The sequence below is a fragment of the Henckelia pumila genome, chromosome 4 (genome assembly GCF_033568475.1).
Source record: "Henckelia pumila isolate YLH828 chromosome 4, ASM3356847v2, whole genome shotgun sequence".
Lineage (NCBI taxonomy): Eukaryota > Viridiplantae > Streptophyta > Magnoliopsida > Lamiales > Gesneriaceae > Henckelia > Henckelia pumila.
In genome coordinates this window covers 59144941-59167100 of record NC_133123.1, presented here as the reverse complement: position 1 = coordinate 59167100, position 22160 = coordinate 59144941, and positions in this window count along the sequence as shown.

Sequence of the window (22160 nt, the reverse complement as noted above, 5' to 3'; positions counted from 1 at the left end):
TCTATGGAGTTGCTTACTTTGAGGCAAGGATCAATGACTATTGATCAGTATCATCAGCGATTTCTTGATCTGCTACCTTTCAGTCCTCATATTAATGCGAGTGATGCGTCGAAATATGATATCTTTCTACAAGACCTGAACCAAGATATCTACGCACAGGTTGTCGTCTGTGATGACCCGGTATCTTATGAGACTTTGGTGAACCGTTGCCGTCTAGTGGAGACCAGCAACAGGCGTGCACAATTGATGATGCCAGCACAGCCTAGTGGATTTGTTGAGCCTCGAGCTCAATCTGTTGTGCCATCTGTACCTACGTCTTCTTCTACTCCTACTACTTCGTCTGGTTCTCGTGGTTCACGAGGTACATTCCGCTTTGGGAAGAAGAAGAAGAAGGAGGAGTTTTGTAGCCACTGTGGTGGGAAGCATCCTGCAGCTTCATGTCGGAGAGTTACTGGGGCTTGTTATATTTGTGGTCAGCAGGGACATCTGCGGAGAGATTGTCCTCAGCGCATGGGTTCTGCTAGTGGATCGGGATCCCAGATTGGATCTCAGGCTTCTACTTTTCCACGTCAGCAGCCAGCACCACAGAGTTCTTCTGGTTTTCGTCCCCAGACTCAAGGGCAGGTGTTTGCTCTGTCTCAGGAGCAGGCTACTGAGGGAAGCGATCGCATGTTGGCAGGTAACTTCTTGTTATGTGGTATCCCTGCACTTGTATTAATTGATACTGGAGCATCGCATTCCTTTATTTCTAGTCGCTTCGTTAAGAGACATAGATTACCTTACGTATCATTAGATATGGATTTAGTTGTATCTACTCCGTTGGAGCAGGAGGTAGTAACTAAGCGTCTAGTGATGGGTTGCCTTCTGGAGTTTGAGGGTAATGTGTTATCGGCTAATTTGATGATATTAGCAATGACAGATTTTGATTGTATTTTGGGAATAGATATACTGACTTTGTATCACGCTACTGTGGATTGTTATCAGTGTCTGGTACAGTTTCATCCCGTTGAGGGTGATAGCTGGTACTTTTATGGTGAGGGTGCGCGACCTCCGATGCCACTTGTTTCGGCTCTGAAGGCATGTCATGTCTTGGAGTCAGGTGGGGAGGGCTACCTCATCTATGCAGTTGATATGTCCATGAGTAGTACGGGTATTGATCAGCTACCGGTTGTCAGCGAGTTTCCTGACGTATTCCCTGATGAGATTCCTGGTTTTCCTCCGGTTCGAGAGGTTGAATTTGGTATTGATCTAGTACCAGGAACTACGCCTATATCCCGAGCACCTTATCGTCTGTCACCGTCAGAGATGAGGGAATTGAAACAGCAGTTGCAAGATCTGCTTGATAAGGGATATATTCGTCCGAGTGTTTCTCCATGGGGAGCACCTGTTTTGTTTGTCAAGAAGAAGGATGGATCGATGCGATTATGTATTGATTACAGGCAGTTGAATCATGTCACCATCAAGAATAAGTATCCTTTGCCGCAGATTGATGATTTGTTCGATCAACTACAGGGTACTTCTGTTTATTCGAAGATAGATCTGAGATCTGGATACCATCAGATGCGGGTACGAGACTCAGATATATCTACGACTGCTTTCAGGACCAGATACGGGCATTATGAGTTTCTGGTGATGCCATTCGGTTTGACGAATGCACCGGCAGTCTTTATGAATCTGATGAATCAGGTATTTCGAGATTATCTGGATAGATTTGTCATCGTCTTCATAGATGATATTCTTGTTTATTCTCATAACAAGGATGAGCATGCACAACATTTGAGGATTGTTCTACAGACGTTACGAGATAAGCAGCTATATGCGAAATTGAGCAAGTGTGAATTCTGGCTTGATCGGATAGTATTTCTCGGTCATGTGATTTCTAGTGAAGGGATATCTGTTGATCCTAGTAAGATAGAGGCAGTGCTGAACTGGTCTCGTCCGACAACGGTTGCTGAGATTCGTAGTTTCTTGGGTCTAGCGGGATATTACCGTCGGTTCATCGAGAGTTTTTCACAGTTGGCCAGGCCTTTGACTCAGCTTACTCGGAAAGATGTTACCTTCATTTGGTCCTCGGATTGTGAGGAGTCGTTTCATGAGCTGCGTAGACATCTTACTACTGCAACTGTGCTAGCTCTACCTTCTGGATCAGGAGGTTATGTTGTTTATACTGATGCCTCTGGTCAGGGGTTGGGATGTGTGTTGACACAGCATGGACATGTTATTGCCTATGCTTCTCGACAGTTGAAGACGCATGAGAATAACTATCCAGTGCATGATCTCGAGTTAGTCGCCATTGTATTTGCGCTCAAGATTTGGAGACATTATCTTTATGACGAGAAATTTGAGATATTTACGGATCACAAGAGTTTGAAGTATTTATTCACTCAGGCAGAGTTGAATATGCGACAGAGATGCTGGATGGATCTCCTGGAGGATTATGATTGTAAAATCAAATATCATCCAGGTTCTGCTAATCTTACTGCTGATGCCTTGAGTCGGCAGGTGAGACTGTCTGCACTTCAGACTAATGAAATATCTCATATGATTCAAGAGTGCTGTTCATTGAGTTTTACGCTCAAGCACAAGAAAGGGAGGAATGAGATTCGTTTGTATACTATTCTATCTGAGCCAGCATTGTATTCTCGGATCAGAGATGCTCAGATATCTGATGTTAAGACTCAGCGATTAGCACGTCTAGCCAATGGAGTTAATACATCTGGATTCCATTTTCAGGCAGATGGTTTATTGTGCCTATCCAATAGAGTGGTTGTACCTAATGTTGCGGAGCTCAGGAATGATATTCTATCTCAAGCTCACAGGAGTCGATTATCAGTTCATCCTGGAAGTATGAAAATGTATAAGGACTTGCGAACTAGATTCTGGTGGAAGGGGATGAAGCGAAGTGTATATCAATTTGTTTCGAGATGTTTGGTTTGTCAACAGGTCAAGGCTGAACATCGACGACCAGGTGGATTACTACAGAATCTTGAGATTCCCGAATGGAAGTGGGAGCACGTAACTATGGATTTTGTTACCCACTTTCCTATGACTTCACGTCAGTGTGATGCTATCTGGGTTGTCGTTGACCGTTTGACAAAATCAGCACATTTCATTCCTTATAACCGGGAGTATTCTTATGATCGCATGACACGCTTATATATCCAGGAGATTGTGCGATTACATGGGATTCCAGTGAGTATTGTCAGTGATAGAGATCCGCGATTTACTTCACGTTTTTGGGGTAGTTTTCAGTAGGCGTTGGGTACCACTCTGAGTTTGAGCACGGCGTATCATCCGGAGACTGACGGGCAGTCAGAGTGCACTATTCGTACGCTGGAGGATATGCTACGTTCTTCTGTCATGGATTTTGGCTTATCTTGGCAGGATCAGTTACCTTTGATTGAATTTGCCTACAATAACAGTTATCATCGTAGTATTGATATGGCACCTTTCGAGGCATTGTATGGTCGACGGTGTCGTACTCCGTTATTCTGGGATGAAGTCGGGGAACGGCAAGTCGAGGGTCCTAAATTGGTGCAGCAGATTGTAGACAAGGTAGATTTGATCAAGCATAGGATCAAAGTTGCTCAAGATTAGACAAGCCAGTTATGCGAATATTCACCGCAGGCCACTTCAGTTTGAGCCTGGTGAATATGTTTTTCTACGAGTATCACCTTTCAGGAAGGTGATGAGATTCGGTGTGAAAGGCAAGTTGTCTCCTCGTTACATTGGGCCTTTCCAGATACTGGAGAAGATCGGAGATGTTGCTTATCGTTTGGCTTTACCGCCATCTCTTTCCAGTATACACAATGTTTTTCATGTGTCATTTCTTCGACAGTACATAGCTGATGAATCTCATGTGATTCAGTCTACTGATATTCAGCTAGAACCAGATCTGTCTTTTGTTGAACGACCAATCTGTATCCTAGACAGGAAGGAAAAAGTTCTTCGGAACAAGACTATACCACTTGTGATGGTACAGTGGCAGCGCCGAGGCGTTGAAGAAGCAACTTGGGAAACTGAGAGTCGTATGCGAGCAGAATATCCTGAGTTGTTTGCTTTGTATTTTTGATTACCATGTAAGATGTACTTACAGTTGCTGTAATAAGCCATGGTTTGATGTTTCATATTGTTATCTTTATTGTCTTTAGATGTTATTTCGCGGACGAAATATCTAAAGGTGGGGAGAATGTAGTAACCCAGATACCATTTTAAGATAATAATATATTAAACATGATTAAGGATTGGTAATTAACCAATCTCGGAGTGTTTTTTTGACTTCAGAAGTAAAATTTGGGTTTTTTAATTTTGGGCCGGATAGTAAGCTCCGATCCCAGATAGTAAGCTCCGATCCTAGATAGTAAGCTCCGATCGGAACGGAAGCTCCGATCTTGGAACTGAAGTTTTGATCCCCAGCTGCCAGCAATGATCGATGACTCAGTCGCGAGTTTTGACAAGTGTCGATCATAGAGCAGATCGGAAGCTCCGATCATAGATCGGAAGCTCCAATCCTGGCGTGGCGGACATGCACGCAATGAGCTGGATCGGAAGCTCCGATCCTGAAATCGGAAGTTCCGATCCTGGCCGAGAAATTTGGCTATAAATAGGGCCGTTCAGAGTTCATTTTCAATTACGAATTCCCGATTTTCCTTCTTCATTTATATAGTATGAGTTATACACTTGAGGGCCCTATCGGTTATAATCGAAGTTCTGGAATAACCAATTTGTGGTTATAGTCATCCGGGACTAGCGTCTCCAAAGGTCTTACTTCGGACGAAGGTATGGTCCGGGAATCGATTTAAGTTTTGGGAGTACTTATTAGCTTAGTTAAGGCTTATAGAACTTGTGTAGTGATACAGTGAATTTTTGAATATAGGCTTGGAACCTAGGATCTACTTTACTTGAACTAGCCTAGAGGTACGTACACATTGACTGAGATTGCCAGCGAGTATACATGTTTATATGTTGTATTTATTTGGCATTATTATGTGGCATGATGTATGATTTACCATTTTCTATACTCATATGTCATGTGCATATACACGTTGAGCCTATTCCTTGTTATACCTGATTATAGAGCCGCTCAGCTCTATACTCGATAGTCTGTCACTGAGAGTACCGCGACGGCGAGGGCATTTATGTCTGTCTACTCTGGTGTACTAGACGAGTGTGGTTTCACCCAGAGGTTGATCCGTGCGGTGGCAGCACTCATATGTCGCCGGTTCTGAGCATGACTTTTCAGATGATCTTTTACCAGTAATCATATTGCATGCATTATATACATATGTTTACTCATGTCTATGTACTGGGCGTAGCGCTCACGTCCTAGTTGTTATCTTGGACACCCTATTCCATGGGGCAGGTCGCAGGATGGACGGAGCTGGTAGTTCAAGGCAGGACTAGGGAACAGGAGTCTTGAGGAGTTTATTATACAACATGATTTGTTAGCTGTATAATGTTTATTTTAAGAATTTTGATATGGTTGTATCATTACAGATTTAAGCCTGGATTATATTACTAAGCTGATATGTAATTTATGGTTAAGTTTCCGCACGTTTTTACTCTGTTAAGTATATTGCTGTATTAAGTTTAATGCATGCTATTAGTTGCCAGTTAGTAGGTAATTCCATATAGGGTCACTACACATACAATCTAGGGTGGAGACAACATCCAAATTTCTCGTCGGGTGGACAGAATAATAAAGCATATGGGAATCAGAACTACAACAGGCAGCCTCAAGAGGAGAAATCAAGCTTGGAGCAGATGATGCAGAAGTTTATATCATCTACTGAAACCCGCATGAAGAATCAAGATGCATCGATAAAGAATCTGGAGAATCAAATAGGGCAATTGGCCAAATCAATTTCCAGCAGAGATCAGTGTACTTTGCCGAGTGACACTGAGAAGAATCCGAAGGAACAGGTGAAAACAATTGAATTAAGGAGTGGAAAGACGGTCGAGCCTGAACCAAAAAGCGAGAAAGAGCCAGAAATAGTTACATCAAAAAAAAACTTCAGGAAAGTCGTCTATCTTAACACCCCCACCCACTTCACGATCAAAAATTGTTGTGCCACCACCTTTTCCTGCAGCTCTTAAGAAGGCCAAGCTAGACTCTCAGTTTGGTAAATTCTTAGAAGTGTTTAAGAAATTGAATATCAATATATCCTTCGCTGATGCACTGATGCAAAATGCCAAGTTATGCGAAATTCTTGAAGGAGATCCTCTCTAACAAGAGGAAATTGGAGGAGCATGCGATGATAAGTCTGACGGAAAACTGCTCGGCACTGGTGCAGAATAAAATCCCACTAAAGAAAAAGGATCCAGAGAGTTTCTCTATACCTTGTGTAATTAATGATGTTCAATTTCATAAGGCTTTGTGTGATTTGGGTGCGAGTATAAATCTAATGCCTTACTCTGTGTTTAGGAAATTGAGCTTGGGAGAACCAAAGTCCACCAGAATGTCGTTACAACTGGCGGACAGGTCCATCAAATATCCACGGGGTATAATCGAGGACATACTTGTAAAAGTGGACAAATTCATCTTCCCAGTGGACTTCGTAGTGTTAGATATGGAAGAGGATTTGGACATGCCACTCATTTTGGGTAGACCTTTCCTGGCAACAGGAAAGGCACTAATAGATGTCCAGAAGGGAGAGTTGCTTTTGAGAGTGGGAGAAGAGAAAATTTCGTTTGATGTTTTTAATGCTTTAAAATTTTCTTAGAATAATGAAGAATGTTTTCAACTAGATGTAGTGGATTTACTGTTATTTGATTATGTGCAGGATACTTTTCAGGAACCATTAGAAACTGCACTTATATCTGAGCATGTGGACGATTTTAGTGATGAAATTGAAGGGATGATTGCATATTTGAATGACAACCAGTCATGGAGAAGAGGTGGAAAGCTTAGACTTGAAGATCTTGGCAACCGGAAGGATTTAGTCCTTCAGAAACCAAGCATTGAGGAACCACCCACTTTGAAATTGAAACCATTTCCTACCCATCTCAAATATGTATTTTTAGGTGAGAATGATAATTTACCTGTCATAATTTCTTCTTCTTTGACAGGTGAGATGGAGGCCAGACTAATGGATGTGCTCAAGAATCACAAGAGTGTATTTGCTTGGAAAGTGGCAGATATCAAAGGAATAAATCCGTCCATATGCATGCACAAGATCTTAATGGAAGAGAGCATCAACCCATTAGTCCAACCACAGAGGAGACTAAACCCGAAGATGCAGGAAGTTGTAAAAGCTGAGACGATCAAACTGTTGGATGCAGGTATCATTTATCCTATTTCTGATATTCCATGGGTGAGTCCAGTGCAGTGTGTACCAAAGAAAGGGGGGATAACTGTCATAAAGAATGAGAATAATGAATTAATACCTACTAGGACAGTTACAGGTTGGCGTGTGTGCATAGACTATAGAAAATTAAATGACGCGAACCGTAAGGATCATTTTCCTCTCCCGTTCATTGATCAAATGCTAGAGAGATTGGCTGGGTATGAGTTTTACTGTTTTTTAGATGGGTACTCAGGATACAATCAAATAGCGATTGCACCTGAAGACCAGGATAAAACGACTTTCACTTGCCCATATGGTACGTTTGCCTATAGACGTATGCCTTTCGGATTGTGTAACGCTCCTGCTAATTTTCAGAGATGCATGACTGCCATTTTTCATGATATGGTCGAAAAGTTTTTAGAAATTTTCATGGATGATTTCTCTATTTTCGGTCAATCTTTTGATGCATGTCTGCATAACTTGAATTCTGTTTTAATGAGATGCGAGGAGACAAATTTGGTGCTGAACTGGGAGAAGTGTCATTTCATGGTGACAGAAGGTATAGTTTTGGGTCACCGAATATCTGAACAGGGGATCGAGGTGGACAGGGCCAAGGTGCACGTTATTCAAAATTTTCCGCCACCCACGACAGTCAAGGGAGTTAGAAGTTTCTTAGGACATGCTGGTTTTTATCGGCGATTTATTAAGGACTTTTCAAAAATTGCCAAACCTCTGTCTTCTTTGCTAATGAAAGATGCCCTTTTTGATTTTGATTCAAATTGTTTGCAGGCCTTTGAGGTGTTGAGAGAAAGACTGGTGACTGCACCAGTACTGACATCACCAAACTGGGATCTTCCATTTGAGGTAATGTGCGATGCCAGTGACTCTGCTGTTGGTGCGGTACTCGGCCAATGAATAGACAAGGTATTCCGAACTATCTACTACGCTAGTAATAATCTTAATGAAGCTCAGCTAAATTATGCCACCACTGAAAAGGAGTTGTTAGCTGTAGTATTTGCACTGGACAAATTTCATTCGTACCTTGTACTTTCAAAAATCACAGTTTACACAGATCACTCTGCTATTAAGCACTTGTTGGCAAAGAAAGATGCAAAACCTAGACTGATTAGGTGGATCTTACTTTTGCAAGAATTTGATTTAGAGATCAGGGATAAGAAAGGTGTTGAAAATGTAGTAGCTGATCATCTGTCTAGATTAGAATGCATTCCTGATGATGCACAAAACGAATTAGAGGACATAGATGATTGGTTCCCTGATGAAAAACTTTTCGCCATAGAGAGTTAACCATGGTATGCACATTTTGCTAATTTTCCGGTCACAAGCACACTCCCACATAATCTATCTTTCCATCAGAAGAAAAAATTTTTATCGGATGTCAAGCACTACTTTTGGGAGGAACCATTTTTGTTTAAAATATGTGCTGACTCAATGATTCGGAGATGTGTGGCGGAAGGAGAAATGCAAAGCATCCTCAGTCATTGTCATGATCGTGAGGTAGGTGGCCATGCTGGGCCAATCAAGACTGCAGCAAAGGTACTTGAATGTGGGTTCTATTGGCCCAACCTTTTTAAGGATGCGCGCTTGTTTGTCTTAGCTTGTGATAGATGTCAGCGGACAGGTAATATCTCTAACCAAAATTAAATGCCTTTATATAATATCATTGAGTGTGAGATATTTGATGTTTGGGGAATCCACTTTATGGGACCATTTCCACTTTCTTTGACAAAAAATACATTTTGGTCGCAGTCGATTATGTTTCAAAATGGGTAGAGGCCGAAGCTTTTGCAACAAATGATGCACAGGTTGTACTGAAATTTTTGAAGAAAAACATTTTTAATCGGTTTGGTACACCCCGTGCAATAATTAGTGATGGTGGCACCCACTTTTGCAATAAACTTTTTGACAAACTCTTAAAGAAATATGGTGTCAAGCATAAAGTCTCTACCCCATATCATCCCCAAACCAGTGGCCAAGTGGAAGTATCAAATCGAGAGATCAAACAGATTTTGGAGAAAAGTGTGAGTACTAATCGGAAGGATTGGGCACTTCGACTTGATGATGCCTTATGGGCCTATAGGACAACATTTAAAACACCTATAGGCACCTCCCCTTATAGATTGTTGTTTGGAAAGGCATGCCATTTACCTGTTGAATTAGAGCATAGAACATATTGGGCTATTAAGATTCTAAACTACGAATTTGCTGCTGCAGGTGAAAAAAGATTGCTAGAGCTTAATCAACTGGAGGAATTCCGCGATAGTGCATATGACATGGCGGTTTCGTACAAGGAACGAACCAAGAGAATACATGACAGGCGCATTTGACAGTGGGACTTCAAGGAAGGAGATGCTGTGTAGCTGTTTAACTCCCGGTTAAGACTATTTCCCGGAAAACTGAAGTCTAGATGGTCTGGGCCCTATACCTATGTGTCATGGAGTTTCTCGATCCAAGTCTATGTGTCCCAAGACTGATGAAGAGATAGAGAAAATGACACATGTATCATATGTGTCAGCCATAGGTAGTATCATGTATGGGATGATATCTATCAGACCGGATGTAGCATTTTCTCTGAGTGTCACGAGCAGATATCAAGCCAATCCCGGTCAAATGCATTGGAAAGCCGTGAAGGACATTCTTAAGTACTTACGAAGGACGAAGAATATGTTCATGGTATATGGAGAAAGAGAACTGAAATTGGAAGGCTATACCGACTCTAGCTTCCAAAGTGACGTGGATGACTCGAAGTCAACCTCTGGATTTGTGTTCATGCTCAATGGCGGTGCTGTCTCTTGGAAGAGTTCCAAGCAGGACACCACAGCGGATTCCACCACTGAGGCAGAATACATTGCGGAATCAGCTGCTGCTAAAGAGGCCGTTTGGATGAGGAATTTCGTCCAAGAGTTGGGCGTCATTCCTGAAGTTGTTGGTCCAGTCCCGGTGTACTGTGACAACACGGGTGCCGTTGCTCAGGCAAAGGAACCAAGGTCTCATCAAAGATCCAAACACGTACTGAGGAAATACCACATCATCCGGGAGATCGTGGAAAGAGGAGACATCACTGTCGAGAGAGTGGCCTCTGCAGACAATATCGCTGATCCACTTACTAAGCCCTTGACAGGACCATTATTTGACAAACATCGCGAAGCAATGGGACTGCGTAGTATGACTAGTTGGCTTTATTAAATTGTAGGATCAATTATTTACTAGGCTAAATACAACCGCTGGTGTTTGTGTTGTCTAGGTTCGTCAGTTTTACTAGTTTGAATACTACCGTGGATTTAAATCTAGATTGCTGTTATCTGGATTAATTTACTGGTAAGGGTTAATTTAGAATGTTGTTTTCTAATTAACTAAAATTAAGGTGAAACAGGAATTTGATTTTCAATGACGAATATTTAATAGGATTAATTATTTTTAGGGAATCGATGATTGAATGAATGAATATCAAGGGTGTAGTCGACTGATACCAAGTCTTGTCTCTTATTGATTTCTCCAGTTTAATTTTCAATCTTGCATGATAGTGATAATTTGAATATTTAATTGTTTAAATTTTTAGTAGTTAATCTCAAATCTCAAAATCCCCTTTTTTTTTACTTAGGATACATTAAATTTCCCTTTCCTCGTGGGAACGATCCCTACTCACACTACTACATTTTTAGTGATTATCTGATTAAGTTGGGTAATTTGGGCGTGACACGATTAAGCACTACCAAATTTTGGCGCCGTTGCTGGGGAACAGTGTTAATTTATTGTGTGCATTTTCTTTTTTGTTTTATTTTGATTAATCTCACCCTCTTCTCTTTTCTTTGTTTCTAGTTCTCTCTAGTTCATGCTTTCAGGTGATTTTGCTGAAGAAGACTTTCTATACAATCCGGAGATTGAAAGAACTTTGCATAGGCGAAGGAGAGAACTCCGAAGGCAACAACAAGAAGCCGCTGCTCGAGCTGCTTTTCCAAAAAAAGAGATGGCTGCCAATGCTAACCTGAGTCTAAGACAATTGGGCACTCCTGATTCCAATCAACAACCTTTATGCATTAATTTTCCTACATTAGAAAATAATGCTAATTTTGAGCTTAAGTATGGATTAATTCACTTAATACCTTCCTTTCATGGTCTTGCAGGTGATGACCCAAATAAACACTTGATGGAATTTCACATGGTCTGCACGAGTATGAAACCCCATGGAGTGACAGAGGAGCAGATTCAGTTGAGAACTTTTCCTTTCTCTTTGAAGAGTGCTGCTAAGGATTGGCTATACTACTTGCCCTATGGGTCCATCACGACTTGGACAGAGATGAAAAGAACTTTCATGGAGAAATACTTTCCAGGCTCTAGAGCTGCGAACATCCGGAAGGAAATCTATGAAATCAAGCAATACTCCGGGGAATCACTACATGAATATTGGGAGCGGTTTAAGAAGCTTTGTGTTAGCTGTCCACAGCACCAGATAAGTGAAAATCAACTAATACAATTTTTCTATGAAGGTTTGTTACCTCATGACAGGAGTATGCTAGACGCAGCCAGTGGAGGCATTTTTGTGGACAAAACGCCGGTACAAGCGAGGACTTTGATAGAGAGTATGGCTGCTAACTCTCAACAATTTGGCACCATCAGGAATGAGCATCCACCAAGGAAGAACAACGAGGTAAATGTCTCTTCCCTTGAACAACAATTAATTGAATTGACGTCTCTTGTGCGTCAGATGGCTGTAGGGAATGTACAGACTGCAAAGGCATGTGGAATTTGTGCTGCAGTGGGACACGCTACTGATATGTGTCCCACACTTCAAGAAGATTCGGTTGAACAGGTCAATGCTACTGGAGGATTTCCTGGACCACCACAGCGGAAATATGATCCTTATTCCAACACATACAATCCTGGTTGGAAGGATCATCCAAATATGAGGTATGGGAACCCTTAAGAAAATCCATCGGGGCCTCAAGAACCACCGCACAATCGAACTTATAGGCCGACGTATCATCAGCAGCAACAGCACCCTCAAATTCCTGTAAGAGTGGGTGCCCAGTGAGCCAACTGTGTGGCTATGGGCTTTGATGACTCTTTGTATAAACAATCTTTTGTTTAATATTATTTACACTTTTATGGCAATGACTTTATATTACTTCATATTGTTATATTGTGATATACTATTGTTGTTTTGATAAAGACCTTGAATATACTATAGTGTATGTAAGATGTGGTAGAACATGGAGATGTCTATCATGAAATACATCTTATAGTCACTGTATATTCTAAAAACCGTTCCTAGTCGATTGAGCCGTCCGATAATAAGGATAAGGATCGCTCGAGTTTGAGACTAGCATTTGCGATGCGGAGTACCACGTTTCATTGGTAGGGAACATGGAGATGTTCGAAGCATGCAAATGGATATTCATAGGATGAATAATCGAACTACCCTATCCGGACTTTCCAAGTGGTTATCACTTATCGAGTGGATAAAGTCCGCGGTTTTGGTTGTACACCATTAGTCCTTACGACTTGAAACATCATGGAGACTCTATATGCTAGTGCTGTGCTTTGACTCGTTTACCGACTCTATGGGGGTCATCAGGTGTCGAGATTGGGTACAGTTACGACACATATAGGAGTCAATGCATTGTTGTCAAGGATTCACCACATACTTGCGAGTGTGGATATCCTATGCGATCTGAGGAGATATTAGTGTGACAAATCTCTGGCCAGAGTACTTGATGTGATTTAAGAAATGGTTTCTTAGTAGCACATGCGATGTCACTAATTTGATCTTCAAGATGTATTGCATAGTTATCGAATCTTGAGCGACTCTCGATATACCAATGGTTGTTGATTCGATCGGGATATATGGATGAAGGGACCGTACTGTACGCTAACCAAAATCTACTGGTTCTTGTAGGCACTATCAGTGATACCTAGGGAATCATGGGGCGATGTTGCTAGGCGCTTTACCATGATTCGTTGGGCAAGTCGGAAAGTGTTGTTCCGAGTCACAAGGAGTTGTGAGCCCACGGCAAGCTGTATCCCTGAACCATTGAGGGTCACACGGTGTAATGGAGTTTTAATCCCCGTTGAGATAGTTAAATTTAAAGAGTTAAATTTAATGAATAAAGAAGTTGGACTTCTTAAATAAGAGTTAGGGAGTAGGATTTCCTAAAATGACATAGGGATGGACATTTTTGGAAACCACTGAATTCGGATTCAGGAAAATTTATTTTGACTTTAAAATGTGCAGAAATGGTTTCTGTGCACATTGGTGAAATTGGTTCATCGATCGGAGTCACGATGAATTTTATATTAATTTCTGAACGTGCGGGCTTTGCTTGTCGGGCCCTAGCTTATGACTAATGGGCCCTAAGGTGTTAGTGGCCTGCATTATAAATAAGTTATTGCAGTACAGAAATTACACACAACAGCTCATTATTTTTGAGAAGCAAAAATCGAAAACCCTAGCCTCTCAAAGTAATAATCGGCCGACCCCTCCCATACTCTGCCCGAGAAATTCCGGTCTGTGATTTTGAATTGCAGTCAGGAATAACGAATCAGATTCGTTTAATCTCTTCGCAGAAAAACTTCTGATAGATTTTCTAGTGCAATCTGTCAGAGGGATTTAAACCTCATTCGTGGACCTGATTGAAGGAGTTCATCAGTTCCTGGGAGATACAAGAAGCGCAGAGAAATCTGTGTGGTGTCCAATAATCTCGCTTCGAGATTGAAGGTAAAATTTAATTAATTGTTATTTGAATTTTACACACACAATAATTTAATCGTTGAATGGTTGATACCCACACCATGGAATTGTTCCATGATAAAATTTTTAAACTTCCGCTGCACCGGGTATCAATCGTGATTGATCTGACCGCCAGTTATCCAACAGTGGTATCAGAGCCAGGTTGCTCAGATCAAACGATTAAATTAATCGATTGTACAAAATTTTTGAATCTCGGTTTTTGGAAAACAAAATAAATATTTTTAAATAAAAATTTTTTTTTTTTCCGGGGCAAAACCCGGGCAGCGATTGGATCGCTGCCCGGTGGGGCAGCAATTGTTGCTGCCCCGGGCGGCGCACGGCGCCGCCCAAAAGGGGCGCATGGCGCCGCCCAGGACGGCGACCGTCGCCGCCCTGGGCAGCGCCGAGCGCCGCCCTGCGCAGGTGTATGTTAGGAATTTACATTTTGTTTTTATTGTTGTTGGTTTTATTAATGGGCCTGGTTTATGGCCCGATATGAATATCATATGTAATAAAAGTGGGCTTGGTTTATAGCCCGTTCCCACCCCTAAAAATGTATCCCTACTTGTCATTGTTATTTATTGTAAATACATTAGATTCAGTGGGAGATCAAGATTTGAAGACGGTGGGCCCAGCAGACAATAAAGACTGAAGAAATGTAAATTGGAAGCACATGTAATAGGATTGCATTGCATACTGCATATTACCTAGGATTGGACTAAGACCCGTGATTGGCAACCACGGGTCAATTAGAAATGGAATCGATCATCCTATATAATATTTGATATTATGATTGTATGCATGTTTAGACATAAATTGCGTGAATCCGGCAAGCATGCAATAAAATGAATATGATGAGACAAATATTTTTATAATTAAAAATCCCTCATTTTAAATATGATTTAAAATTTATATCAAGATAAATAAAGGAAATTTAAATTTGTTTAAATGTTCCCACCTTCCATCAACGGTCAATGTATGTGACGCTACCCGCGGATACGGTCCGGCTCATATTATTGGGGGGGCCCGTCCGTCGGAAAGCTGTACATTGGATCGACAAATGTTGTAAGTTGGGTGGAACTCCCATGGGATCGGCTCATATTATTGGGGGATCCACATGGCGACCGTCCATCACAACTTAATATTGATGGGTCATCTTGACATGTCACTTTAAACGGCGTCATATTATTGGGCCCTTATTGGACATGAGGTAAACACATGGGGTTGCTTTGGAAGCAATTGGGCTCTACCTTTTGAGAATTATGGTTGGCTGATATTATTCGGGACCATAAGTTTGTCAATTGGACTCCATGTTCTCACTAAGGAAAAAGTTTCCCGTTTTCACTAGAGGGTGGTGAAATCGTTAAAATAGTGGGAGTGAGATTCATAAAATTAAATTCGCCTATTTTATGTCTTAGTAAATTGTTAAACAATCATTGATATATGTCTGTTTTTCTTTTCAGTATTTCATACAATGAATTCGCGAAATCCATTATTCTCGATCCTCGAACAAAACAAGTTGACTGGCGCCAACTATATGGAATGGTTCCGGAAGTTGAAGATTGTCTTAACTTCGGAGAAAATGCTCTACGTGTTAGAGAAAGCACCTCCGAAGGAAGCACCAGCTGACATAAGTCCGGAGGAATTGGCCAAACTTGATGCATGGTGTGACCATGACATCAAGACCAAATGCTATATGCAAGCCTCGATGTCTGATGAACTCCAGAGGCGATTTGAGGACACGGTGAATGCTGCTGACATTCACACGCAACTCAAGGAACTTTTTGGGGCTCAGTCGAGGGCTGAAAGGTTCGCTACTGTTAAGGAGTTGATGACGTGCCGCATGCGTGAAGGGACTTCGGTCCGTGATCATGGGGTACGAGTGATTTGGCTCATACAGAAGTTGGCGACCCTAGATTTGGTGTTGGAGCATGAACTCAATGTGGATTTATTGCTTCTGTCTCTTCCTTCTTCATTTGATGGATTTGTGATAAATTTTAATATGAACAAGATAGAGGCCACCCTTGAAGAGATGGTCAATATGCTCGTTACATATGAATCCACACTTAAGAAGGATAAGCCAGCTTTCTTGGTGGGCTCCTCATCTTCTGCGAAGAAGGGGCCAAGTATGAAGGGCAAGAAACGTTCTACCCCACCCAAGAAAGTTGAGCCCGAGAAGAAGCAAAAGACAAAGGCTTCAAACAATGGAAAATCCAAGGATGTTTGCCATTACTGCAAGAAGCCGGGTCATTGGAAGCGCAACTGCAAGGAATATCTTGAGCAGTTGGGAACTGCAAAGGGTATGTTCTATATTGAAATAAACATGTCACTTAATACAACTTCTTGGGTATTGGATACCGGATGTGGATCTCACATTTGCAATGATTTGCAGGTGATGACAAGAAGTCGCAGGCTTAGAATGGGTGAGACCCAGCTGAGGCTCGGGAATGGTTCCAGAGTTGAAGCTACGGCCATTGGAGATGTTTGTTTGACTTTGCAGAACGGTTTTAAATTATTGTTAAGAGATGTTTTATTTGTGCCAGATTTAATTAAAAACATTATTTCTATTTCTATGCTTGATAGAGATGGTTATTCTTGCAATTTTGTGAATGGGATTTGCAATATTTACAAGAATGAATGTTTAATTGGAAATGGACAACTTGAAAACGATCTATACAACTTAAAACTAAAAGACGTTCCAGTGAATTATGTTGATAAACCGGCGACAACAAACAAAAGGAAAATCGATAGTCAAAACCCGGCAAACCTTTGGCATGCTAGGCTAGGTCATATTTCCTCAAGGAGGATGAACAAGCTAGTGGGAGAGGGCATGTTTGATATGTCTGATATTAATTCTCTACCTACTTGTGAATCCTGCTTAAAAGGAAAAATGACTAAATCTCCTTTTAAGGGGAAACCTGAGCGTAGTCAGAATCTGTTGGATTTGATCCATACAGATGTTTGTGGTCCATTTAGAGTAGGGACTCAACATGGCCACACCTACTTCATTACCTTTACTGATGATTATTCAAGGTATGGGTATTTATATTTAATGAAATATAAGTCTGAAGCATTTGAAAAGTTCAAAGAATTCAAGGCTGAAGTAGAAAACAAGCTAGGTAAAAGTATTAAAGCACTTCGATCGGATCGAGGTGGAGAATACTTGAGTACCGAGTTTTTGGACTATCTGAAAGAGAATGGGATTCTCTCTCAGTGGACTCCTCCTATGACACCACAGCTTAATGGTGTATCGGAGCGTCGTAATCGAACTTTGTTGGACATGGTTCGATCTATGATGAGCTTCACTGAGCTTCCACCTTCGTTTTGGGGCTATGCGCTTGAAACGGCGGTATTGTTGTTGAACAACGTCCACACTAAAGCAGTGGACAAAACACCATACGAGTTATGGAATGGCAAAGCTCCTAAGTATTCGTACTTGAGGATTTGGGGATGTCCTGCTTACGTGAAGCGGACAGTGGGAGATAAGTTGGATAGTCGATCCAGCTTATGTTATTTTGTAGGGTATCCGAAGAATTCAATCGGATATTATTTCTATTATCCTGCTGAAACAAAGGTGTTTGTTTCTAGGAATGCCACCTTCTTGGAGAAGGAATTCTTATTGGATAAGAAAGGCGAGATGATGGAACTCGAAGAAGTTCGAGAAGAACCCGAAATACAAAATAACGATCCTACACCTCAGGAACCATTGCTGGACACGCCTGCACCTAGAAGATCCGAAAGGACTTCTAGACCTCCAGTTCGATATGGTCTTCTTCTTGAAGGGGATCAAGATGAACCCGACATTGGATGTGATCCAAGAAACTTCAAGGAAGCAATTTCTGATGCGGATTCGAATTTATGGCTTGAAGCTATGCAGTCAGAATTGGATTCGATGCATACAAACCAAGTTTGGTCTTTAGTAGATCCTCCCGATGGAATTGTTCCGATAGGGTGCAAATGGATCTACAAAAGAAAGCTTGGGCCTGATGGTAAGGTATTGACCTACAAGGCGCGATTGGTGGCTAAAGGTTATACTCAAAGGCAAGGAGTTGACTATGACGAAACCTTTTCACCAGTTGCAATGTTCAAGTCCATAAGAATCCTAATTGCCATAGCTGCATGGTATGACTATGAGATATGGCAAATGGATGTGAAGACTGCTTTTCTTAATGGAGACATTAAGGAGGAAATCTATATGAAGCAGCCTGAGGGGTACACATCCATGGGAAGCGAGCATAAGGTATGCAAGCTTCAGAGATCAATTTATGGTCTAAAACAAGCATCAAGAAGTTGGAACCAGAAATTTGATGAAACAATAAAAGATTTTGGTTTCATCAAGAACCCGGAGGAACCTTGCGTGTACAAGAAAGTAGTTAAGGATGCGGTGACATTCTTAGTACTTTATGTTGATGACATCCTACTCATTGGGAATGATGTAGGGATGTTGCAGTCAACAAAGATATGGTTATCAGGTAGATTTTCGATTAAGGATTTGGGAGAGGCATCCTACATTCTTGGGATACAGATCTATAGAGATAGGTCTAAGAGAATGATAGGACTCACTCAATCAACCTACATCGATACCATATTGAAACGGTTTTCAATGGATGGGTCCAAAAGAGGACATCTACCCATGTGTCATGGAGTTTCTCTATCCAAGTCTATGTGTCCCAAGACTGATGAAGAGATAGAGAATATGACACATGTACCATATGCGTCAGCTATAGGTAGTATCATGTATGGGATGATATCTACCAGACCGGATGTAGCATTTGCTCTGAGTGTCACGAGCAGATATCAGTCTAATCCTGGTCAAATGCATTGGAAAGCCGTGAAGGACATTCTTAAGTACTTGCGAAGGACTAAGAATATGTTCATGGTTTATGGAGGACGAGAACTCAAATTGGAAGGCTATACCGACTCTAGCTTCCAAAGTGATGTGGATGACTCGAAGTCAACCTCTGGATTTGTGTTCATGCTCAATGGCGGTGCTGTCTCTTGGAAGAGTTCCAAGCAGGACACCACAGCGGATTCCACCACTGAGGCTGAATACATTGCAGCATCAGCTGCTGCTAAAGAGGCCGTTTGGATGAGGAAGTTCGTCCAAGAGTTGGGCGTCATTCCTGAATTTGTTGGTCCAGTCCCGGTGTACTGTGACAACACGGGTGCCGTTGCTCAAGCAAAGGAACCAAGGTCTCATCAAAGATCCAAACACGTACTGAGGAAATACCACATAATCCGGGAGATTGTGGAAAGAGGAGACATCATTGTCGAACGAGTGGCCTCTGCAGACAATATCGCTGATCCGCTTACTAAGCCCTTGCCAGGACCATTGTTTGACAAACATCGCGAAGCAATGGGTCTACGTAGTATGACTAGTTGGCTATAGGGCAAGTGGGAGATTGTAAGAGTGGGTGCCCAGTGAGCCAACTGTGTGGCTATGGGCTTTGATGACTCTTTGTATAAACAATCTTTTGTTTAATATTATTTACACTTTTATGGCAATGACTTTATATTACTTCATATTGTTATATTGTGATATACTATTGTTATTTTGATAAAGACCTTGAATATACTATAGTGTATGTAAGATGTGGTAGAACATGGAGATGTCTATCATGAAATACATCTTATAGTCACTGTATATTCTAAAAACCGTTCCTAGTCGATTGAGCCGTCCGATAATAAGGATAAGGATCGCTCGAGTTTGAGACTAGCATTTGCGATGCGGAGTACCACGTTTCATTGGTAGGGAACATGGAGATGTTCGAAGCATGCAAATGGATATTCATAGGATGAATAATCGAACTACCCTATCCGGACTTTCCAAGTGGTTATCACTTATCGAGTGGATAAAGTCCGCGGTTTTGGTTGTACACCATTAGTCCTTACGACTTGAAACATCATGGAGACTCTATATGCTAGTGCTGTGCTTTGACTCGTTTACCGACTCTATGGGGGTCATCAGGTGTCGAGATTGGGTACAGTTACGACACATATAGGAGTCAATGCATTGTTGTCAAGGATTCACCACATACTTGCGAGTGTGGATATCCTATGCGATCTGAGGAGATATTAGTGTGACAAATCTCTGGCCAGAGTACTTGATGTGATTTAAGAAATGGTTTCTTAGTAGCACATGCGATGTCACTAATTTGATCTTCAAGATGTATTGCATAGTTATCGAATCTTGAGCGACTCTCGATATACCAATGGTTGTTGATTCGATCGGGATATATGGATGAAGGGACCGTACTGTACGCTAACCAAAATCTACTGGTTCTTGTAGGCACTATCAGTGATACCTAGGGAATCATGGGGCGATGTTGCTAGGCGCTTTACCATGATTCGTTGGGCAAGTCGGAAAGTGTTGTTCCGAGTCACAAGGAGTTGTGAGCCCACGGCTAGCTGTATCCCTGAACCATTGAGGGTCACACAGTGTAATGGAGTTTTAATCCCCGTTGAGATAGTTAAATTTAAAGAGTTAAATTTAATGAATAAAGAAGTTGGACTTCTTAAATAAGAGTTAGGGAGTAGGATTTCCTAAAATGACATAGGGATGGACATTTTTGGAAACCACTGAATTCGGATTCAGGAAAATTTATTTTGACTTTAAAATGTGCAGAAATGGTTTCTGTGCACATTGGTGAAATTGGTTCATCGATCGGAGTCACGATGAATTTTATATTAATTTCTGAACGTGCGGGCTTTGCTTGTCGGGCCCTAGCTTATGACTAATGGGCCCTAAGGTGTTAGTGGCCTGCATTATAAATAAGTTATTGCAGTACAGAAATTACACACAACAGCTCATTATTTTTGAGAAGCAAAAATCGAAAACCCTAGCCTCTCAAAGTAATAATCGGCCGACCCCTCCCATACTCTGCCCGAGAAATTCCGGTCTGTGATTTTGAATTGCAGTCAGGAATAACGAATCAGATTCGTTTAATCTCTTCGCAGAAAAACTTCTGATAGATTTTCTAGTGCAATCTGTCAGAGGGATTTAAACCTCATTCGTGGACCTGATTGAAGGAGTTCATCAGTTCCTGGGAGATACAAGAAGCGCAGAGAAATCTGTGTGGTGTCCAATAATCTCGCTTCGAGATTGAAGGTAAAATTTAATTAATTGTTATTTGAATTTTACACACACAATAATTTAATAGTTGAATGGTTGATACCCACACCATGGAATTGTTCCATGATAAAATTTTTAAACTTCCGCTGCACCGGGTATCAATCGTGATTGATCTGACCGCCAGTTATCCAACAATTCCCACGCCTGGTGAGTTTCTAGAAAACATTGTTAAGGATCTTGCTACAAATACTATATCTTTTCAACAGGAAACTCGAGCAAGTATCCAACAGTTGAACACTCAAATGGGGCAGTTGGCAACCGCAGTCAACCGGTTGGAGGCACTGAATTCCAACGCTTTTCCATAACAAACAGTGGTGAACCCAAGAGAGAACGTGAGTGCCATAACATTGAGGAGTGGAAGAGAGTTGAAGGTCCATGAGGAGGAGGTTCAAACACCGGTAAAGAAGGAAGGGGTGGAGGAATCCAAAATGGATGGGAATGACATAATTCAAAAAGCGCCAAGAGGTAAGTTCCCTCCTCTTTCTGAGTATAAACCTGTAGCCCCTTTTCCCTTAGCATTGAAAGATTCTAGGAAGGATGAAGGAATTAAGGGGTTGTATGAAGTGTTTCGTAGATGTAAGGTAAATATTCCGCTGTTAGATGCTATTAAACAATTACCTCGCTATGCTAAATTTTTAAAAGAGTTGTGTACTGTGAAGAGAAAACAAAAACTGAAGGGATGTCAGAATGTTGAATTGGGAGAACAGGTCTCTGCCGTAATTCAAAGAAAGGTACCTACAAAATGCAAGGACCCAGGTATGTTCTCGATTCCTTGTAAGATAGGAGATGTTCAGCTTGATACGGCCATGTTAGATTTAGGAGCATCGATTAATATTATGTCATACTCTGTTTATTCTTCCTTAAAACTAGGGCACTTGCTTGAAACTGAAATTGTTGTTCAGATGGCTGATAAATCTACTATTTATCCTAGGGGTCTGTTAGAAGATGTTCTTGTGCAAGTTGAAAATTTGGTCTTTCCTGCTGATTTTTATGTGCT